The sequence below is a fragment of the Brachycentrus maculatus genome, unplaced genomic scaffold (genome assembly GCF_059751285.1).
Source record: "Brachycentrus maculatus isolate JH-2025_06_01 unplaced genomic scaffold, ASM5975128v1 h1tg000624l, whole genome shotgun sequence".
NCBI classification, from domain to species: Eukaryota; Metazoa; Arthropoda; class Insecta; order Trichoptera; family Brachycentridae; genus Brachycentrus; species Brachycentrus maculatus.
The window spans coordinates 717501-737704 of NW_028281361.1; the positions used below are offsets into that span (position 1 = coordinate 717501).

Sequence of the window (20204 nt, forward strand, 5' to 3'; positions counted from 1 at the left end):
ATATATGTAAATACCATTCTTGGAACTCACAATGAATTAAATTTAATCGTATAAATTAACCTAACTTAACCTACATAATAATCTAAGTTTTGAATTTTTGCATTAGTATTCTTTATGTCCCTAAAAGTACACCTCCAAAGTTCCCCCTCCTTGGGTACCCACGACCCCTAACCTTCTTCCACCGCTAAATATGTCCTAAAATATTTTTTATCCTTATATATATTTTTAACGATCATGATTTAAGTTTAAGCAGTAACAGTTTTTGTAGAAAATGAAATCAAATTATTTTTAAAGTTGTTTAATGAATTACCTATGATAATTTATCGGTTTTCTTTGTTAATCGGTGATATATATTTTATTTTATTAAAAAAAAAAACTGTGTAAAAATAAAACTCTAGTGTTTAAAGTCCCTGCTTATTTTCAGATTACAATGTTGGCTTCTAATCCCTTCATTATAGACGATATTTCAGTTACACATATTCTGTAAACAATTCATGGAATGAAAAATAAATAAAACATGTTTACAGTGCGTATTTACAATCATGTAAACAAGATTACAATAGAACGCTAAGAAAATAGAAATACTGACATTTTTCTGTTTTGAATATTGAATGCATTAACTGGATCATATTGATATATTATTTCGAGAAATAAAAATACTTTGTGTTCTGATCCATTCACATTTTTATTGACCAACTAGTTTCGGCAACAACCCGTTGCCCTCTTCAGGGTTTATATAATAATAATAATAATAAAACCCTTATCCGCACCCCAATGGTGCATAGGGCACTGCGTCATATAAACGCAGTGTTATCTTGATGGTTTACACATGAAGGAAAGGTGATCAGCCCTCCGCTTCAGGTACCCAGTCCAGGGTAATATTGAATAAATATGACAGTGAAAAAATCACTTATATTTATTTTACCCCCCTTGGGAATCGAACCCGGGACCTCCAGAACGGTAGCCGAGCGTGCTGACCATTACACTACGGAGGCGGACGAAAGGGTTTATATAATATTAATAAATTAAACCCTGAAGAGGGCAACAGGTTGTTGCCGAAACTAGTTGGTTAGTAAAAATGTGAGTGGATCAAAACACAAAGTATTTATATTTCTCGAAATAATATGACAATTTATATTATCCACTGACACTTCGTGATGGAATTGCATTTTAATATATTATTAGATTAAAACCAATATTTTTAGCTTTTCCACTTTATTTTTATTGTCACCAGTCTGATGATGTCGGTAACGACGAACCGGTCGCTGGTCAACAATTTTTTCATTTCTATTATAAGCCACAAAATACCGCTTTGTAGGCATTTGGTATAAAGTATAAATCTGCTGAGTTACCTACTATGTTTTGTATTATATATGTACATATATATATTTCAAAATATCATATCGTTAACCAAGCAATTACCGTGGATCTTCCTCGAAAGACATCTACAGGAAGACTAAAAAATTCATGGATGCTGCAGAAAGATAACATGATTCGAAGGCGTGGCCTAGGTGACCTAGAACTCGAGGACGAGGAGAGCTAACTCCAACAGTCTGCAAAGACGATAAGTAGGGATGGAGCCAAGAAGAAGAAGAAGATATATGTCGAAATACATTATATGCACAAGGCATACATAGTTTGTCGGGTTGCGGTCCCACGGTTAGTCTTACGGTTTCTTGAGTCAGAGCTACTGGTTTCAAATCCACTCTACCACAATTTGATACCTATTTCTAATTATGCACCGCTTAGTCTCATAGAAATCATATAAAATTGTATTAAGTACATATTTTTGTAGATAAAAAAATACTAATATTTCTCTTTTCATTACAAAAATTGTTTTTACCGTTTGTTAAAGATGGTTATTTATTTACTATACGTAAGATATTTCGTCCGCCTCCGTAGTGTAATGGTCAGCACGCTCGGCTACCGTTTTGGAGGTCCCGGGTTCGATTCCCAAGGGGGGTAAAATAAATATAAGTGATTTTGTTCACTGTAATATTTATTCAACATTACCATGGACTGGTAACTGAAGCGGAGGACTGATCACCTTTCCTTCATGTGTGAACGATCAAGATAACACTGCGTTAATGTGACACAGTGCCCTATGCACCATTGGGGTGCGGATAAGGGTTTTATTATATTATACGTAAGATAACAATATTAAATTTACTATAATGTGTCCTCGCTGGGTTTTTCCGTGCCAAGGGCACATTTTAGAATTATTGTTTAAAGAAAATTTGTTAGTTTTTAATTAGTCTTTTCTAATTACAATCCGCTTCGGTTTACAGAAACAATATAAAATTGAAGTATTTTTGTAAATAATAAAAACACATTTTTTTAAAACTGAAAATTGACCATTTGTCACTTGCGATAGTATACGAGGGGTCGATATGTTGTGTACACATTCATACAATATGTACGAATTCTTTCAACGCAAGTCCTCGGTCGGCGGCAACGATTTGTCACACGCTACCTACTCGTACAATGCAACAAATAATATAACACGACGTGTGATTTTAAATGGGTAAGTGTGTCAAATGCAAGGGCGGACTGCGGGGGGATGATTGATTCCACCATAGGACTAGCTTAATAATAATTTAAAGGGTTTCTCTATATAATTAGGGCCACGGTTGATTATAAAGGGAATTTATAAAACATGGAAATTACGATGGCGTTGGGGTCGGCTTGCGAACGAACTCTACATAAATAATTGCAATCATTTTCTCGTAACCTACATGAAAAAAATACTCTATTATGGGAAGTTGTTTAATCAATTTTTCTACATCTAGTACGGCACAAACACTATTGCATTATTTGCAAATTTAAGCGTGTGTAGTCGACATAAGGAAAATTAACTTGGTTATTTATTACGCCTGGTCCTATATTTTACCTAAAAGTGTAAAACAATAAATGTTTCTGTTTTTATATTTAATATGCAAATTATTGTATTTTAATAAAGTTCTTTCTTGATAATTTATGATTTTGGTGAATTGATACACATTATTACTTTGCAAAAACCTATTTAGATTTATAAATATGGAGATTAAAATTATGAGAGAAGAAGTAATACAGGGAAAAATAAACGGTCCTCTTAATACAGTGATTATAAATACAAATACATCCATGAAACCAAACTGGCGGTTATGAAATGTTAGCGCCAACACAGATATATCGCTCACTCCTTTCAAGAACGTCATAAATAAAAAATCGTCAATTTTCAGTTGTGCGTGTTTTCAGAATGCCCAGAAAATGTACTATATCCCAGTAAAAGAGGCATATTTTTAACTTAATATTTACCCGCTATAGGGCAGAAAGTGTTGTTTTTGCATTTTGAATAAAAGGTATTGTTTAATTGTTTTTTTTTTAAATATACTAAATATTTTTCAAATGGAGAAAAAAAACATTCAGGTTCCTAAAAAGATCTGTTGCACATTAAAAAGTTAAGTAAGTGGCTTGATATTTGTTTTTAATACATTGTATTGTATTTTTAAACTTTAAAAACGCTCTCCTGAAAAATCAAGTTTTTTTTTATTTATGACGTTCTTGAAAGGAGTGAGCGATATGTAAGTAAAATATATAATTGGCTGAATACTAATGAAAGCGGAGTGAACGCCGTTGAAATGAGATCCCGTTTATTTAAATAAATATGTGGCAAATTGCGATCCCATTAAAATGAAAATATTATATATGAACGTAAGGATGGGTTAAGGGTTATTCAAAAGATTGCGAAATACTATTTGGAAATGTGGATCCAGTGGATGACGAGAGAATGACTTAGAGGTATATGTAGCAAATGCAAAAGGAGAACAGAATAAGAACGGCCAAAAAGAATTTGGTAGGAGCAAATCAATAGAAACCTAAAATCTGGTTGTGTCTAAATTCTATATATGTGATATGTATGAAAAATCGGGGGGCATGTGTGAAAAATGTATGAATGTAGCACAAAAACTAGACACTTGAGATTTCAACCCAAGCTCTGCCAACCACCAAATACTAAAGTACATAGTTTTTTTGTATTAATTATAACATAATTAGTCTTGGGTAATACAAATCTTGAAATTAAGTTATTATTATTTAGGTAATACGTTATTTTGTATGTTACATTAAACGTTATAAGTTATTTTGTACGTTACATTACGCGTTATAATTATTTTCATAACCCTTTGGCTATTTAAACTGTGAGCAAGGAACTAGACGGGTTAAACATCGAGCAATAGAATTTATAGATGAAACAAAAAAGGGATGAAAGCTAGAATATAAAAGTAAAAAGGCAAAAATCGTCTGAAACAAAGATGTATGTGTAATGAAGCATGAAGGGAGATTATATTTCCCGGAGTTGCCAGTCGGGACCCCCGTCCTAGGGGGGGTGACTTCGCAAACTTACCCCAACAAATATAAATAAGAATCGATCTAAAAACTTCCCGTTGTGCGCGAGGATAAAAACAATACAAGTTTCGCCAAGAAACGGAATTAGCGGTAAAGTCGGCGGGAAGTTTTCTTATAATGTCAGGTAGCTGGGACGGGAACGGGAGAGCGGGTTATGGCGCTGGAGATCTCTCTCTCTCGGTTTCAATCCTGGGATTGGTTTGCAGCAATTTCCTCTGTTCTTCTCTTCCATTCTTCCCTGTCTAGGAGAGATACAAATGCAAGAATGTAACTACCCTTACACATGGAAAGGTTAACATTATGCTATTATAATATCCAATACATACATTTTGGTCGTTTAGACCGCTTCTACAGCTCTATGCGTTAGAATGGAGTTCACAACTATTTAAGATTGGTACAATAAAGTGTCATTTCATTTTTTTTTAAAGAATTTCGCGTGTCGTAACAATGATAACTTAAAGTAATAAACTTCGAGCATCGATACTGTGATTTTTTACAGCTTCTGCAAGCTATAATTACTAGGTCAACAGGGCTTTTTACGATAAAACAAAACAACTGTTCATTAGAATACGAAATTACAATTTATCGTTAATTTTTTTTCCTTTCTTAATGTGAACAAAATTAGATTTTGAAAAACTTAGTCTTTTACAAACATTCACGAATGAAAATATAAAACCAATTATGGGATTTCATAACGAAAATATTATAACCAATGAAAAATTCGAAAGATGTTTTTCCAAATTCATCACCATTATTGTCTATGTTCCTATTAAACCAAGTCCCCGCCCTTTTAACCCCCCACCCTCTAATAATTACCCCACTTATCTCTAGCAATATCCGAATAATTTGCTGCTCGTTAGTTTCAGTGATCACCTGTGGATGAAAACATCTGTAGTTTTCGAAACTAGTCGTGTGAAATGAAATAAAACGCAATTTGTGCCCTAATACAAGTCTAAAATTTTTAATAATCAACACGTAATTCCACAAAGTTAATAAATAAATAATAAAATTACAAAAATGTTACAAGCCTGTAGATTTAGTGATGCAACGGTATTTCTAAGCATCGAACCCATTCCAGTCAGATATTAGAAGGAACTGTGAATCGAGAAGGTTCCCGAGGTACTCGGGATATTTGCGTGGTCGTTTTATGATGCGAGGTTTGGAGCAAGCATAAGGGATGCATAATATATGGTGATCTTCCTACATCGCCCACATACCTGATGACGAGGCAAAGTACCGGATATTTTTAGCCACGACATTCACGAAACAAAGCCGACACACGCGTCCTTTAGGAATGACTCATTAGGGATATAATAGGGGATAAAAAATTGATCCAGTCCACGATCCATTAAGAAAAAAATATAAAATGAAAAAAGGGAGGACTAGGTACCAATGTTGCTCTAGTTTTTTGTTGAATTTATCGCTGTGATAACGTCATGAACAGTTGACGAATCCATATAATCTTCTCACCTTATTGTTTTTGTAGACTGTTTGAGTCAGCTCTCCTCAGGTTGAAGATCCTTCTATCATATACAACGTTATCTAGGTGGTTCGATTTTATGGGGAACGAGAAAATATGAAGTAGGATACAGCAACCCATGGTCACAACTGTCGCCGAGAAAAGGGGATTTGGTTGGCTAGGCTAAGTACCTCATATGCTTCCTGAGACCTTTAATCAAGCTTCCTCTTTTACAAGGCATCTTGTTCCCACCGCTCGGGACATCCACTGCTGACGATTTGTCGCAGATCTGATTTGGGAGGAAGCAGAGATGCTGGCAGCAGACAGAAGAGGACGGATGCAGTTTTCGAACTCCATATACCCCACATAGAGCGATATGGATTAAGTAAGTTAAGTATGCACACAGCGATCCATGAAAAGATGCATGCTTGGTTTAAGCCTAAGAGTAAAAAAAAAGGAATGAAGAAATTAGAAACAGATCCAGAATAGCGGATATTATGGATCACGTAGTAAGACTCAAGTGCCAATGGGCAGGACCTGTTACAAGGTGGACCCCACAAGATGGACTCCTAAAATTTTAAGATGGAAACTTTAGGAGAATACAGCATTCTTTCATTTTTACTCTGGTCACACAATCTACATTATAACGGCCATACGCCACCAAAAACCAGCCAGAATTAAAATAGCAACTTGCTATAAAAGTTAGGTATCGTTTTGTACCGAGCGCAACTGAATATTTTAGGAGCTATTTTTTTAAACGTTTGTGTGACGTGGTGTAATAATTACACAATAATGAATCATCAAGAAATATTACAAGGAAGAAAAGGGCATGAATTACGAAACCATTGTGTTTACATTCGCCTCGTCAAAAATAACGCATTGTGATACGATACTAGAAAAATAGCACTATTAGAATGGCTCTTTCTTTTGAAGTAACGTGCCACGTGTTCCATTTCAGGAGGCCTCCTTTTTATGCGGAACTAAGGTACAAATTACAGCACAAAGGAAGCGGCCAGCACGAGAAGTCAAAATTGTTACCATGCAAATTGAAATGGAAATTATAGACTTATCGGCGAAACACATTTATATGGTAATACAGAATGGAAAGTGGGGGAATGCTGTGTACCGCGTAGCAAAGGTCAGGAAAGGACAACGGATGAAATAAAGAATAAAAAAGGCTAATTAGGTGTAAGGAAAGCAATAATAATTGTTCATTTTAATGGGCGCTCCAACACGCTAAAGTGTCACTCAAAATTACTCGGTGTAAGAAATATTCTCGGAAAGCCGAGTTTTAAATTGTTCTCATCAGTTTTTTTTCAAATGTTATACATTCATGAGATTCTTTCACGGAATCTAAGGGATATTAGGTCTAAAAATGAATATTTTAGATATATTCAATTAGACTGAAAGCAGCAAATGATAACACTTCTGGTACTAACTGCATTGTATGGAAGTGAAGCACGGAGCTGGCAAAAAAAGGATTGCCTTATTTTTACATTTGCATATTGATGATATTCTTTTGTCATAAGAGATTATTTGAATGATTACTTTGAGGACATTGTAGCACAGGTTTTTGGCAATATATTTAATGATATTGTTTTTTTTGTTTTTATTTAATAAATAACTATGTTAAGGGATAAGGCGCTATCCATGGAGTTGCCAAAAGAAGGATGAAAAGATGACTGAAAACAGTCGAAATGCGATCCCTCAGACGAATGTGCGACAAAACGACGTACGATGGACGTTCGAATGGTAAAATAAGGAAAGAAGTCAAACACGTGACAAAATTAAAAAGGTGTGTTTAGATGATTTGAACATATGGAACATGACTGAGAAATGTGCGCTAAAACAAATATAGTTGGAAATCGAAACGGAAGAATACCGAGAAAAACTTGGCTTTCAAATACTTAACTTTAATTGAACAGGTTCAGGAGTCGTATAATCGGTGCGTATGTATGAGGAATGTGAAAAAATTAACGTAGAAGAGGCGAAAAATGTTTGCAAAGGCAGAGTGGCGTGGCGTTCTATTTTCATTGCCAACCCTGCTGGAAACGGCGTGGGAGTAAGTTAGTTATTTTTCAAATATTAGCGATTTAAGACTTACCAGCAGTCGTAGTGCTCGCCGCTAGGTACCGTTCTGAAACAAAGAAAAATATAATTAAAAACAAAGAAAATAATACGTACCTACACACGAATTACCACCTATATTATCACCATAAAATAGAGATAAACACCGATATTGATTTGAACTTCCAAATTTCCAAAAAAAAAATGTAATTTGGATTCATGAAGCTTTTCTAAACACGTCGGATGCTGCGTACGCTGTGATGACGATGGTTTGTGGACAGTATTACAGCATCCATATTTGGGACTGATCAGCTATATAAAATAAAACACTAGGAAATATCCAAGTTCATTACACTTTTATTTTATAAAAGTTACTATTTAAAAAAAATCACAGTTGTACCTACTTATGATTCAAAGTAGTATTAAAAATCTTGTTTGAAAACTTGAGTACACATCGCGCGCACAGACTATGACAGCGCGCCGCGCAGGCTTGCCAACTTGCTAGTCTTATGAATAAAATATGTGGCCAGATATTCACACTGACGGTATATGTGGTACTAATATGAATATATATAAAAATAATTTCATCTGTAGATGAAAAAAGCTGTAGTTTTCGATACAAGTCGTAATGAAATAATCAACATTCGTTTCACAAAGTTAATGCCGAATCAATAAATAATGTAATATGAATACTTATATATATGTAGTACTTTTTACAATTCCAACTTTATATAATATACAATATAACGTCCAATTTGATTTGCAAGACGTTCAATATGATTTGTAGGCGTTCAAATTGATTTGTATGACGTTTTTTGATTTTTAAAACGTTCAATCTGAAGTAAAAAAACCTGTATTTTAAACGTAATGTCAAGTATACAAAAACGCCAAAATAACATTAAGTTCTACGGTAAAAGAAACGCTCGGCATTCAAATAGAAATATCAGGCACAATACTTCGCTAACGACAATAATTTGCTGGAATCGTGTCGCGCTTCTTGGCGGCCGAACGAGTGGCCGTCGGGAGGTGCGAAGAACGGGTAATTATTCGCGGAAGGTAAATATGGGTGACCCCAAACACGAAGTCGCACCGCCGACCGCGAACCGCGAACCATCGGACCGCTGCGCGCTGACCCGACGCGACGCGCCTAACTCCGCCATTTCGTGATGGCTCATTTCCATTCATTGCGACCGAAGCGAAGAGTTAATTTTAGCATAATTTCACAATGATTAACTGCTTTACTAATGAATTTGGTATTCAATTTATAACTCGTCATAATTTATAAAGTTAAACGATTACTCACAACATTTTTGGGTAGGTAGGTTCAAAGTTTTTATGCCAAATCTACAATACATTTTTCTGGAACCAATAATCCGTACTGAAGCCAATAAGAGTGAGCGAGAAAACAGATACGGTATAAAGTTCGGATTTCGGCTATTCTCGGCTCATATCAGCTAGATGCGAATAAGCGCGCGGTTATTTAAAAAAAAACATACATTAATCGTGTATTTTTAATCATTTGGTCCAGATTTGTTAATTTTTATTTGGAGTCGTTAGGCAAGCCAGGCTTATGGGCTTCTATGGAAGTACCGCCACTGGTTCAAATCCTTGTTCACAAATTTGGTGTTCTCCTCTTTTAGGGAGTTATTTTGAATTTTTTACATCTCTACATATATGAAGAAGAAGAATATTCTCCTCTTCTTCTTTCACTTCTCATCGTTTCATCGTACATGTATTCATTTATGTATTGTATATTTGAAACATAAACAAAAAATCTTACAATGGCTGTTTTTGGGAGGGTGTAAATAATACACAATATGGTACGAAGCTTATTACAAATATTCAATTCCATAAAAATAGGTGAAAAATTAAATGAAGGGTTTTTTTTTTAATTCGCTAAGAAACTTAAAGCAATGAAATTAAATAAAAAGCGGAAAATTATCTATTTATTTGAATTAAAAATTCACCCTAAAAAAACATTCATACTCGGACTACTCATCGGACAAATGTCGATAACATCTTCCTGCAAAGTGTAATGTTGAAAATAAATAGGTTATTTGATTGATGAATCAATGATCTCATAAAATCACCAATAATCTCATGTTGTTTGTTTGTAAGTAATCGATAGTTTTTAAATTATAATAAAAAGGAAAACTCGTAAACTTATAAATGCTTTTGCTGCTTTTTATTTCTTTACTAAGATAAATTAATGGTATTCTAAGGACAACCAATGAAAGAATTGTCAGGGAAGGATAGTTTCATAAATCGCTCACTACTTTCAACAACGTCATATATCAAAAAACTTGATTTTTCATGAGATCGTTTTTAAAGTTTAAGAATATAATGAAATGTATTAAAAATAGATATCAAGACACTTCTTGAACTTTTTACTGTGCAACAGATCTTTTTAGGTAAAACTTGAAGGTTTTTTCTCCATTTAAAAATATTTAGTATATTTAAAAAAATTAATTAAACAATACCTATTCTTCAAAATGCAAAAACAACACTTTCTGGCCTGTAGCTGGTAAATATTTAGTTAAAAATATGTCGCTTTTGCTGGGATGTAGTACATTTTCTGTGCATTCCGAAAACGTGCACAACTGAAAATTGACGATTTTTGATATATGACGTTGTTGAAAGGAGTGAGCGAATATCTTCCCTTGCACACCAATAAAGCCGTATTTCGTACATCACTACAAACGTAGATGTGTGTATGTATCGGTTCAACATATATTTTATTGTATGCCCGTGTATTACGTTGACAACTTTCTTAATTGAAACTTGCTATGAGTTGAAATAAAAATTATTTGCAACAAAGTATTCGCGAACTCATATAAAGGAAGAATTTAATAATTCTACACTTTATTCCGCTGAATTTTCACGTCCTTAATATTACATAAACACGTGTTTCATTTAATTTAAATTATAACGAACTTCCAACAAGAAAATGTACCAAGTAATTTGAATGTTTTGGATACGTTATCCTTTATTCTTGATGTTACCGCAGGCAAATTGTATTTTGTGTACGTACATATATTAATATAACAGACACATTAATAGGAATCAGAGACTTTCGGGGACAAAAACAAGTTTTCTGAATGTGGCTAAGGGCAATACGAGTTCCCACGTGGAGGTGGCGAAGTTTTCGAGAGCCTGATAAAGAAACGTTCATTTAACCCATCCGCACATCAGTTTTAATTTTTATTTTTTAATATGTATACAATATAGTAATTGAATGTATCCCTAGAAGTAAAAAAAAGTTTCCCCGTCCGGAGGGGAGGTGACACGGTTTGTCAAACAATGACGAGCTAATATTTTGCACCTAATAAAACGAGAACAAACATAGAAATAATCATATAATTTTTTAGCATCTTATCAAAGATGAAGAAGAATATTGAAGTCTGGGCATTCACAGGGCTGACGATAGTCATAGGCTGGTTTAAGTGATCACTTAACACATGTGTAAAATTCACCAATTCTACCCATTATTGACAACCATACTACTCAAATTTTTGGAAATTCTATATATATATATGAACCAATTTAGAAACATTGTTCTTGAATCACTAGAACTTTACTAGAGGCATCTATTGGTGAGATGTAAAGAAGCTTTTTATTGAGGATGAACTCTTATATTAGTATGTGAGGTCCGAATCCTGGATTATAATCACACACATGAGAAATGCCAGAAAATATCATTTTCATTTTTATTATTTTAGATTATAATTTGACCAGTTAATTTATTTACAACATTATGAGTGTGTCCAAATACTTGTTCACAAATCTGGATTATCTCCAATCATAGGAGTTATTTTTCATATTATTTTTTGACATCTCATCAAAGATGAAGAAGAATAATTTATTTTCGTGGTATAAATCAGTCCTGCAAATCATAACGCTCATACTTTTGATGTATCAAAGGCGTTCAAAAACAGTAATAAAAATTCATTGTCTCATAAAATTAAAACTGTTACTGTTTTACCAATAAATATGGTACATAAAACTATTACGCACGTATTTTATCGTGTGTCTAGATCAGAGACGTGAAAACTTGAAAAAATATTATGCCAGGGATGTTACGTTTTGAATTTTAACTGATTTTAGATGATATTTTAATCAAAAGGATAATTCTATCCTTACAGGGACATCTTAGGTCAAGTGCCGTCAAAAAATTTGTGTAAAAATAATAAGACGTAAGATGTTTTAGTGATTTTACCATCTAATATTTATTTAATATTACCCTGGACTGGTCACTGAAGCGTAGGAGTGATCACCTTGCCTTCATGTAAGTAACGATCAAGATAACACTGGGTCAATACGATGCAGTGCCCTATGCACTAATGGGTGCAAAAAAGGGTTAGAAGAAAATATCACACGAAAGTTTATTTATCATATGAACACCCACGGACGGAGGTGTGGCTTAAACCTCGGCTGGTATGCGAATTTAAATATTCTCAGCCTCCAAGGTATGGCGGCTGGTATGCCGATGGGTTAAGCGCTGAGAAGTTTGCGGTATATCAGTTGGGCGGCCGGCTGAGCTGCCAACAGGCTGTGACACGCGTTTAATTAAGTCGGGCCGATGGCGACCCCTGCACGTGGCCACGTGGGCGGGAGGGGGGAGGCGGAGAGGGGGGAGGAACAGGAAGTTAGACACGCTGCTGATGGAATCTTTACAGGACTCGGGGATATTAGCCGGGAACTTGTCAAAATACCCGAACAACAAGATTGGCAAATCGGATAGGGCGAACATTCTGCTACAAGATTAAGCCGAAGAAGACTTCGGTGAATTTAGAGTGTGACTAGCGATAGACGATCATGTAATCTCATTGTACCTATATATATATATATATATATATATATATATATATATATATATATATATATATATATATATATATAATATATATATATATATATATATATATATATATATATATATATATATATATATATATTACAAGTTTGACGCATATACTCTATTTTTTATTTTTTTACAACATTTTGAGTGCGTCCAAATACTTGTTCACAAATCTAATTTATCTCCAATTTTAGGAGATATTTTTCATATTATTTTTTTAACATCTCATCAAAGATGAAGAAGAATATAAACAGTTAATAAAAAGCTTCTTTTCAACTCACCAATAGATGTCTCTATTGAAGTTCTAGTGATTCAATAACAACGTTTCGAAATCGGCTCACATATATAGAACTTCCAAGAATTTGAGTAGTGTGGTAGTCAGTAATGGGTAGAATTGGTGAATGTAACACGTGTGTAAAGTGATCACTTAAACCAGCTTTTTAAATCACTTAAACAAGATTTTGTTCGTTGAATGATTTATAAACCTTGTACATAATAAGTAAAATAAGTAATAAATGAATTCCAATCCAAAAAAACAGAATATCATATATTTTACATCTCATCAAAGATGAAGAAGAATATGGAAGTCTGAGCATTTATTTATTCTTCTTCTCTTTGAAGAAATTTCAAAAAATGATATGAAAATTAACTCCTATAATTGCAGATAATCCAGATTTGTGAACAAGTATTTGGACACACTCAAAATGTTGCAAAAGAATATGATAGTTCGGAAGTCCTGTAAATATCCAGACTTAAATATTCTTATTATTTTTGACATCTTATCAAAGATGAAGAAGAATGTGGATGTCTGGATATTTACGGGGCTGACGACCGTCATAGGTTGGTTTAAGTGATCACTTTACACACGTGTGACATTCACCTATTTCGCCCTTTATTGACATCCACACTACTAAAATTCTTGGAAGTTCAATAAATATGAACCAATTTCGAAACGTTGTTTATTAAACAGAAACTCTTATATTAGTATGTGAGATCCGAATCCTGGATTATAATCACATAAATGAGAAACGCCAGAAAATATCATTATCATTTTTATTATTTTAGATTATAATTTGACCACTTAATTTATTTACAGCATTTTGAGTGTGTCCAAATACTTGTTCACAAATCTGGATTATCTCCAATCATAGGAGTTATTAAAATAAAATAATACGAAAATAACTCCTATAATTGGAGGTAATCCAGATTTGTGAACAAGTATTTGGACACACTCAAAATGTTGGTTTTAGTCTAGTCTTTTAGTCTAATATTTATTTAATATGACCCTGGACTGGTTCCTGAAGCGGAAGGCTGATCACCTTTCCTTCGTGTATTTAACGATCAAGATAACACTGCTTCTATACGATACAGTGCCTTATGCACCATTGGGGTGCGGATAAGGGTAAGAATCAGAATCATGATGACAGTCAACAGTCCGCCTTCTCCTGAGGAGTTTTATGTGGTTTCCTCCCAGCAATGAGCAAATGCTGAGAAGTTCCTATTTGACCCACACTAGATTATCCCTCCTGTTCCCAACACAGATTCAAATAAAAACATATTTAATTAGCTAGAAGAAACAAAAATCCACTAAATGATCTATAAACCTTGTACATAATAACCAAGGTAAATAATAAATGCAATTTCTATCTAAAAAAAAAGAAAAAAAAAATCAGAATCAAAATGTTGTTACATATTCTTCATGAGTTATGAGGAAAAATAACTTCAACATTGGGTGGAACTTGTAGCCAATGGCAAAAATTATCTCGACAGAGTCTTCCAAAAGAACGGGCCGTGTGCATGGTGCATGGCCCGACACTTGAACATGTCATGTAACAGATACACCATGCCCCCATTGTCCGGGCGATTGTTGTGCTGCCGGGAACCTGTGACAGCAGGACACAGGACCAGTTGGCGGACAATAAGGATCACGTTTCGGCAGGAAGGAGTCGTAAGCTATATGTGCCACAGGAGAAAGCACAAACCGTTCACCGACCGCATAAACATCACGATATAGACAGGACAAGTGGCGTTTAACCGGCGTCGGATGATAACAAATATTTATCAAAAGAATAACATTATTATTATTTTATGTTTTTGTTTTGAAGATTGAAAGTATTAACTTTGTGCATCATATTGATATATGATTTCGAGAAATAAACCTGATATATGACATTAATTAAACCCTGAAGAGGGCAACAGGTTGTTGCCGAAACTAGTTAGTTAATAAAAATGTGAGTGAATCAAAACACAAAGCATTTTTATTTCTCGTAATAATATAATAACATTATTATTATTAAATCTTGGAAAAAAGACTATTATACCATTAATTATATAAAACATTAAACCTTGAGTGTAAGTCCCTCTCCAAGCACAAGAGCTCAGTCTCTTTTTTGGAGAGGCACAGCGAATCTAAAACTTTAAGTTTGCCATATGTATAAATGTTTAGAAATTGTATTATGTTGTACTTAAAAATGTAACTATATTAAATAAATTAAAAATTAAAAAAAGCTATTCATAAACGGATAACGGAGGTGGGTAGATCTAAAATAGATCACATCATTCGGTCATGTCGTATTCGATTGCACGTCATAAACAAATTTCATTCACATAGCTTCGTAAATACATTTTGTAAAATGTAAGTTTTGTACTGACATTTCTTAGTGGAACTGAATTTTATATAATAAAATAACATTTATTTAATTTTTTCCACATGAATTTTATTTGACCAGCAACCAGGTTTCGTCGTAACCGACATCATCAGACTGGATGACTTTATGTCATATTTTTAAAAATTAATATCCTAAGTGAATACCACTTTTTCTTAAAATCGATTGTGACACGTCGCTCACTCCTTTCAAGAACGTCATAAATCAAAATGCTTGATTTTTCAGGAGAACGTTTTTAAAGTTAAATATAATACAATGTATTAAAAATAAATATCAAGCCACTTACTGAACTTTTTACTGTGCAACAGAACTTTTTAGGTAAAACCTGAAGGTTTTTTCTCCATTTGAAAAATATTTAGTATATTTAAAAAAATTATTATACAATACCTTTTCTTGAAAATGCAAAAACAATACTTTCTGCCCCGAAGCGGGTAAATATTAAGTTTAAAATATGCCGCCTTTGCTGGGATATAGTACATTTTCTGGGCATTCCGAAAACACGCAAAAGTGAAAATTGACGATTTTTGATTTATGACGTTCTTGAAAGGAGTGAGCGACGTGTCTCGATGCATTTAGCATAATTTTCAATACAATGTTAGAAAATGATGAGGCATGCATCGAAACACGTGAGACAATAGATTTTAAGAAAAAGTGGTATTTAGTAAGTAAAACTTAAATTAAAAATGGATAGATTTTACCACAAAGTGACTGCCGAATCAATTAATGAAAATATATATTTATCCTTAAAATATTTTCAAGGCGCAGAAAACAATCCTTATTCTGAACAAAAAAGAAGCCGGTAGAGCTCAAATAATGACGTCTTCGCTAATTCCAGCATTATCTGCTAAGACCCATTCAGGTATTAAAATCTGTTAAGCACAGCGGTATTCAGAATCAGTAGAAATGAATTATATAAAGGCAGCTTTCAAAATAAGAGCGATCTGCTCTCGAACCAAAGTCAAAGAAATCAATTCTTTCAAATATAATCTTTGCGGCCGAACAAAACCTGCATGAAAAGGAAAACGTTCATTTAAATCAGAGAACTGTCGTCTCAGCAGGAGTCGAAGGGGGATACTCGGGAAATGCAAGGCAGAACTTTTATTTTATTACTTTCATACTTCATGCAGCGACTCACGCTATCTAATAAGAGCGACGGCAAAATGGGGTGGCTCTGCTTGTGAATGTATTATACATACGTAGGTATATGTCACATAGTATTTGGATTAGAAAATAAAAAGGAAAATACGACACTCACATCGAGATAAAAAAGATTGTGAATACTCTTTAAAAACTAACATTTCCTCATGAAAAAACCATTAAATGAAACATTATTATTAATTTATAATTAAAATGTAACTTTGTTTTAAAATCACTATAAATATTTTATTATAACTTAATTATTTAAAAAAAATAAAGCCACTTGAGATCTACCTTGCCCTAACCGTCAAAATATTTTGAATATTGTTTAGTAGATAGTGTTTTAGTATCAATCAGTCTTGATAAAGAAGCGGTTGGCTTCGAAACCGGTAGATATTATAATTAAGTTATATTAAAATATTTATAGTGATTTTAAAACAAAGTTACATTTTAACTATAAAATGGAAAATCACAAATTTAGTGCTTCAAATATAAATTCTATTATTTTTAATTTTTTACCTTTCAACAAAGGTGAAGAAGAATATTATTCTTCACCGCCACAGAGCAGAAAGTGTTGTTTTTGCATTTTGAAGAAAAGGTATTGTTTAATTATTTTTTTAAATATACTAAATATTTTTCAAATGGAAAAAAACCTTCAGGTTTTACCTAAAAAGATTTGTTTTACAGTAAAAAGTTCAATAAGTGGCTTGATATTTATTTTAAATACATTATTACATTCTTAAACTATAAAAACGATATTCTGAAAAATCAAAAATTTATATTTATGGCGTTGTTGAAAGGAGTGAGCGATATGTAAGTAATAGAGTTGAAAAATTGCTGTTAAAAAATAAATAAAAACCGTCTATTACAAAGCCACTCCGCTTTACCGCACCTTCTCTGTGAAGGGCTTCATTAGGGGACTCGGCCATAATAATAATAAGGTGGAGATTTCTCACATTCTAAGAGGAAATCGTTTGCGACTCCCGGACACTTGAAAGGAGAGCCGGGAAGATGTTGACAGTACTGATATCGATTCCCGCTGTCCCCATAACGCCGCAATTTATAAATTATTTTGGATATTACATTCTCCACCTTTTATTACAGCTACCTTTTTTGTTGTTGACATACCATCAAAGATGAAGAAGAATATGAAAGTTTTGGCATTTACGGGGCTGACAACCGTCATAGGCTGGTTTAAGTGATCACCTTGCAGACGTGTAACATTCACCAATTTTACCCATTATTGACAACCACACTACTCAAATTCTTGTAAGTTCTATATATATGAACCAATTTAGAAACATAGTTCTTGAATCACTAGAACTTCACTAGAGACATCTATTGGTGAGATGAAATAAAGCTTTTTATTGAGGAGAAACTCTTTTATAAGTGTGTGAGGTCCGAATCCTGGATTATAATCACACATGAGAAACGCCAGAAAATATCTTTTTCATTTTTATGATTTTAGCTTGAAATTTGACCAGATAATTTAGTAAACAAAATACAATTTTTTTCTTTGTTTTGATAATTTAATATCTATTGTATGTACTGTTAATATTAATTAGTTATATTAATATGTTAATATAATAAAATTATCAAAATGATATTTTTCGATGGGACTGCAGTTTTGATTTAAGCATACAACACCAACTTTGTATATGTTTTTTTCACAACATACATATTTGCGTGCGTCTAAATCCTTGTTCACAAATTTCGGTATTTCCACTTGGGGGTTATTTTTACATTTTTACAAAAAAAACTGTATTCAGTCTACTTTCGTCCTTCGTTTGCCAACTCCATGCTTCACTTCCATACATTAAATTCTTCTACTTAAACTGAATGCAAAGCTGCATAGGTGCTTATAAAAGAAAATGAAGAGAGAAAAAATCCGGCATAATCCCCTTTTGACATTTCGCGCAGAGTAGATCAACAAAGGTTGCGTTATACGTTACGGCGTGCGACGTAAAGTGGGGTCAGCAACTACCCTTGGGGATACTGCGTATTGTAGCCGTTAAGTGACTAGGGGAGGATAATCGGAAACGGTTCAAGCAATCTTAAATTCATCAATAATTAAATAAAGGTCGTACGTTTCGATAAAATTGACTCAAAACAACAACTGGGAAAAATAATCCACTAAAACGAGTCGTGTGTCATGCTTATAACGCAACTGATACCCTAGGTATAATTATTTATTTATTTCATCATATACATAATTAGATTATAAATAGAACACTTGTTTTTTACCACTTGAATATTATTTTTATACTTGTTTTCGAAGCTACAAATACTGTTAGGAAATGGAAGCATCTGTAGCTTCTGAAACTAGTCGTAACAATATAATACTCACGTCGCTCACTCTTTTCAACAACGTCATATTTCAAAAATCGTAAATTTTCAGTTGTATTCAGAATGTTTAGAAAATGTACTACATATATCCCAGCAAAAGCGGAATATTTTAAGCTTAATATTTACCCGCTACAGGGCAGAAAGTGTCGATTTTGCATTATGAAGAAAAGGCATTGTTTAATTAAATACATATGCTAAATATTTTTCAAATGTAGAAAAAACATTCAGGTTTTAAAAAGATCTGTTGCACTGTAAAAAGTTCAATAAGAAGCTTGATATTTATTTTAAATACATTTCATTATATTTTTAAACTTTAAAAACGATCTCCTGAAAAATCACGTTTTTTGATATATGACATTGAAAGGAGTGGGCGATGAGGTAAAAAACAAGTGATTTTTCATGTATTAAATTTGAAATCAAACACTGGTTTTTGAGTCTACTAAGTTGTATTATAGTTTTGAAAAAACACATAAAAAATTGTGACAATTTTTTCGCCTAGTATTGCATTTTCAAACGAACATTTTCAAACATTCGTTTAAAAATGCCATAACTGGGCAAAAAAATTGTCACAAAAATGATTTTTATGTGTTTTTTCAATAATAAAACACAACTTATTAGACTCAAAAAATCAGTGTTTGATTTAACATTGAATACATAAATTCAAATGGAGTTCTACAAATTAAACGCCATATCTATAAATAACAAGTGTTTTATTTATGATTTATCGTGTCTTACCACAAAGCGAATGCCGAAACAATAAGTAATTTACAATATTATAAATGGCTATATTGTGGCCTCACTGAGTTTTCTCGAGCGGAGAGCACATTTTACCTTTTCTTTCATTATAATTTTATTTGTAAAATAATGATTAGTTTTTTTTCCACACAATCAAATACGAATAACCTTATGATAGGATCTATTCTATTTCAATGTCGAGTTGAACGTCAAAATCCCCATATTTATCGTTAACCAATTTAGATGAACGATCGTTACATTTGCTGCGTGATCATTAGAGCCCATACGTCGACGTGATGTATTCACTCTCTTTTAGTTTTCAATTCAAAATTCTTTGAAAAAAAACATGTCATTGTGCTGAGAACATCATTGTCAGCAACTAAAAACAGACGAAATCCAGTTTGAAAATGATATGCTTAAAGGAGCATTCAAAACAAGCCATCCGCTGCTGTTCTCGTTGGTTGGATGCTCCATAAATATTATATTAAATGTCTCTTCCCGGGGGGGCGGTCGGCGACACACAATCAACTCCTCGTGAATGAGTAACCAG

At 33.3% G+C, this 20204-nt stretch overlaps 1 protein-coding gene across 8 annotated transcripts in view; it reads right to left on the reverse strand.

Moving 5' to 3' along the window:
• tutl (immunoglobulin superfamily member turtle) overlaps positions 1-20204 on the reverse strand; it is a 337339-nt gene that overhangs the window by 223002 nt on the left and 94133 nt on the right. For all 8 annotated transcript variants that reach the window (XR_015838863.1, XR_015838862.1, XM_088273974.1 and 5 more), the window contains exon 3: positions 7950-7982. The gene's annotated coding sequence lies outside the window, so the exon portion shown is untranslated. The remainder of the gene's footprint in view (positions 1-7949; positions 7983-20204) is intronic.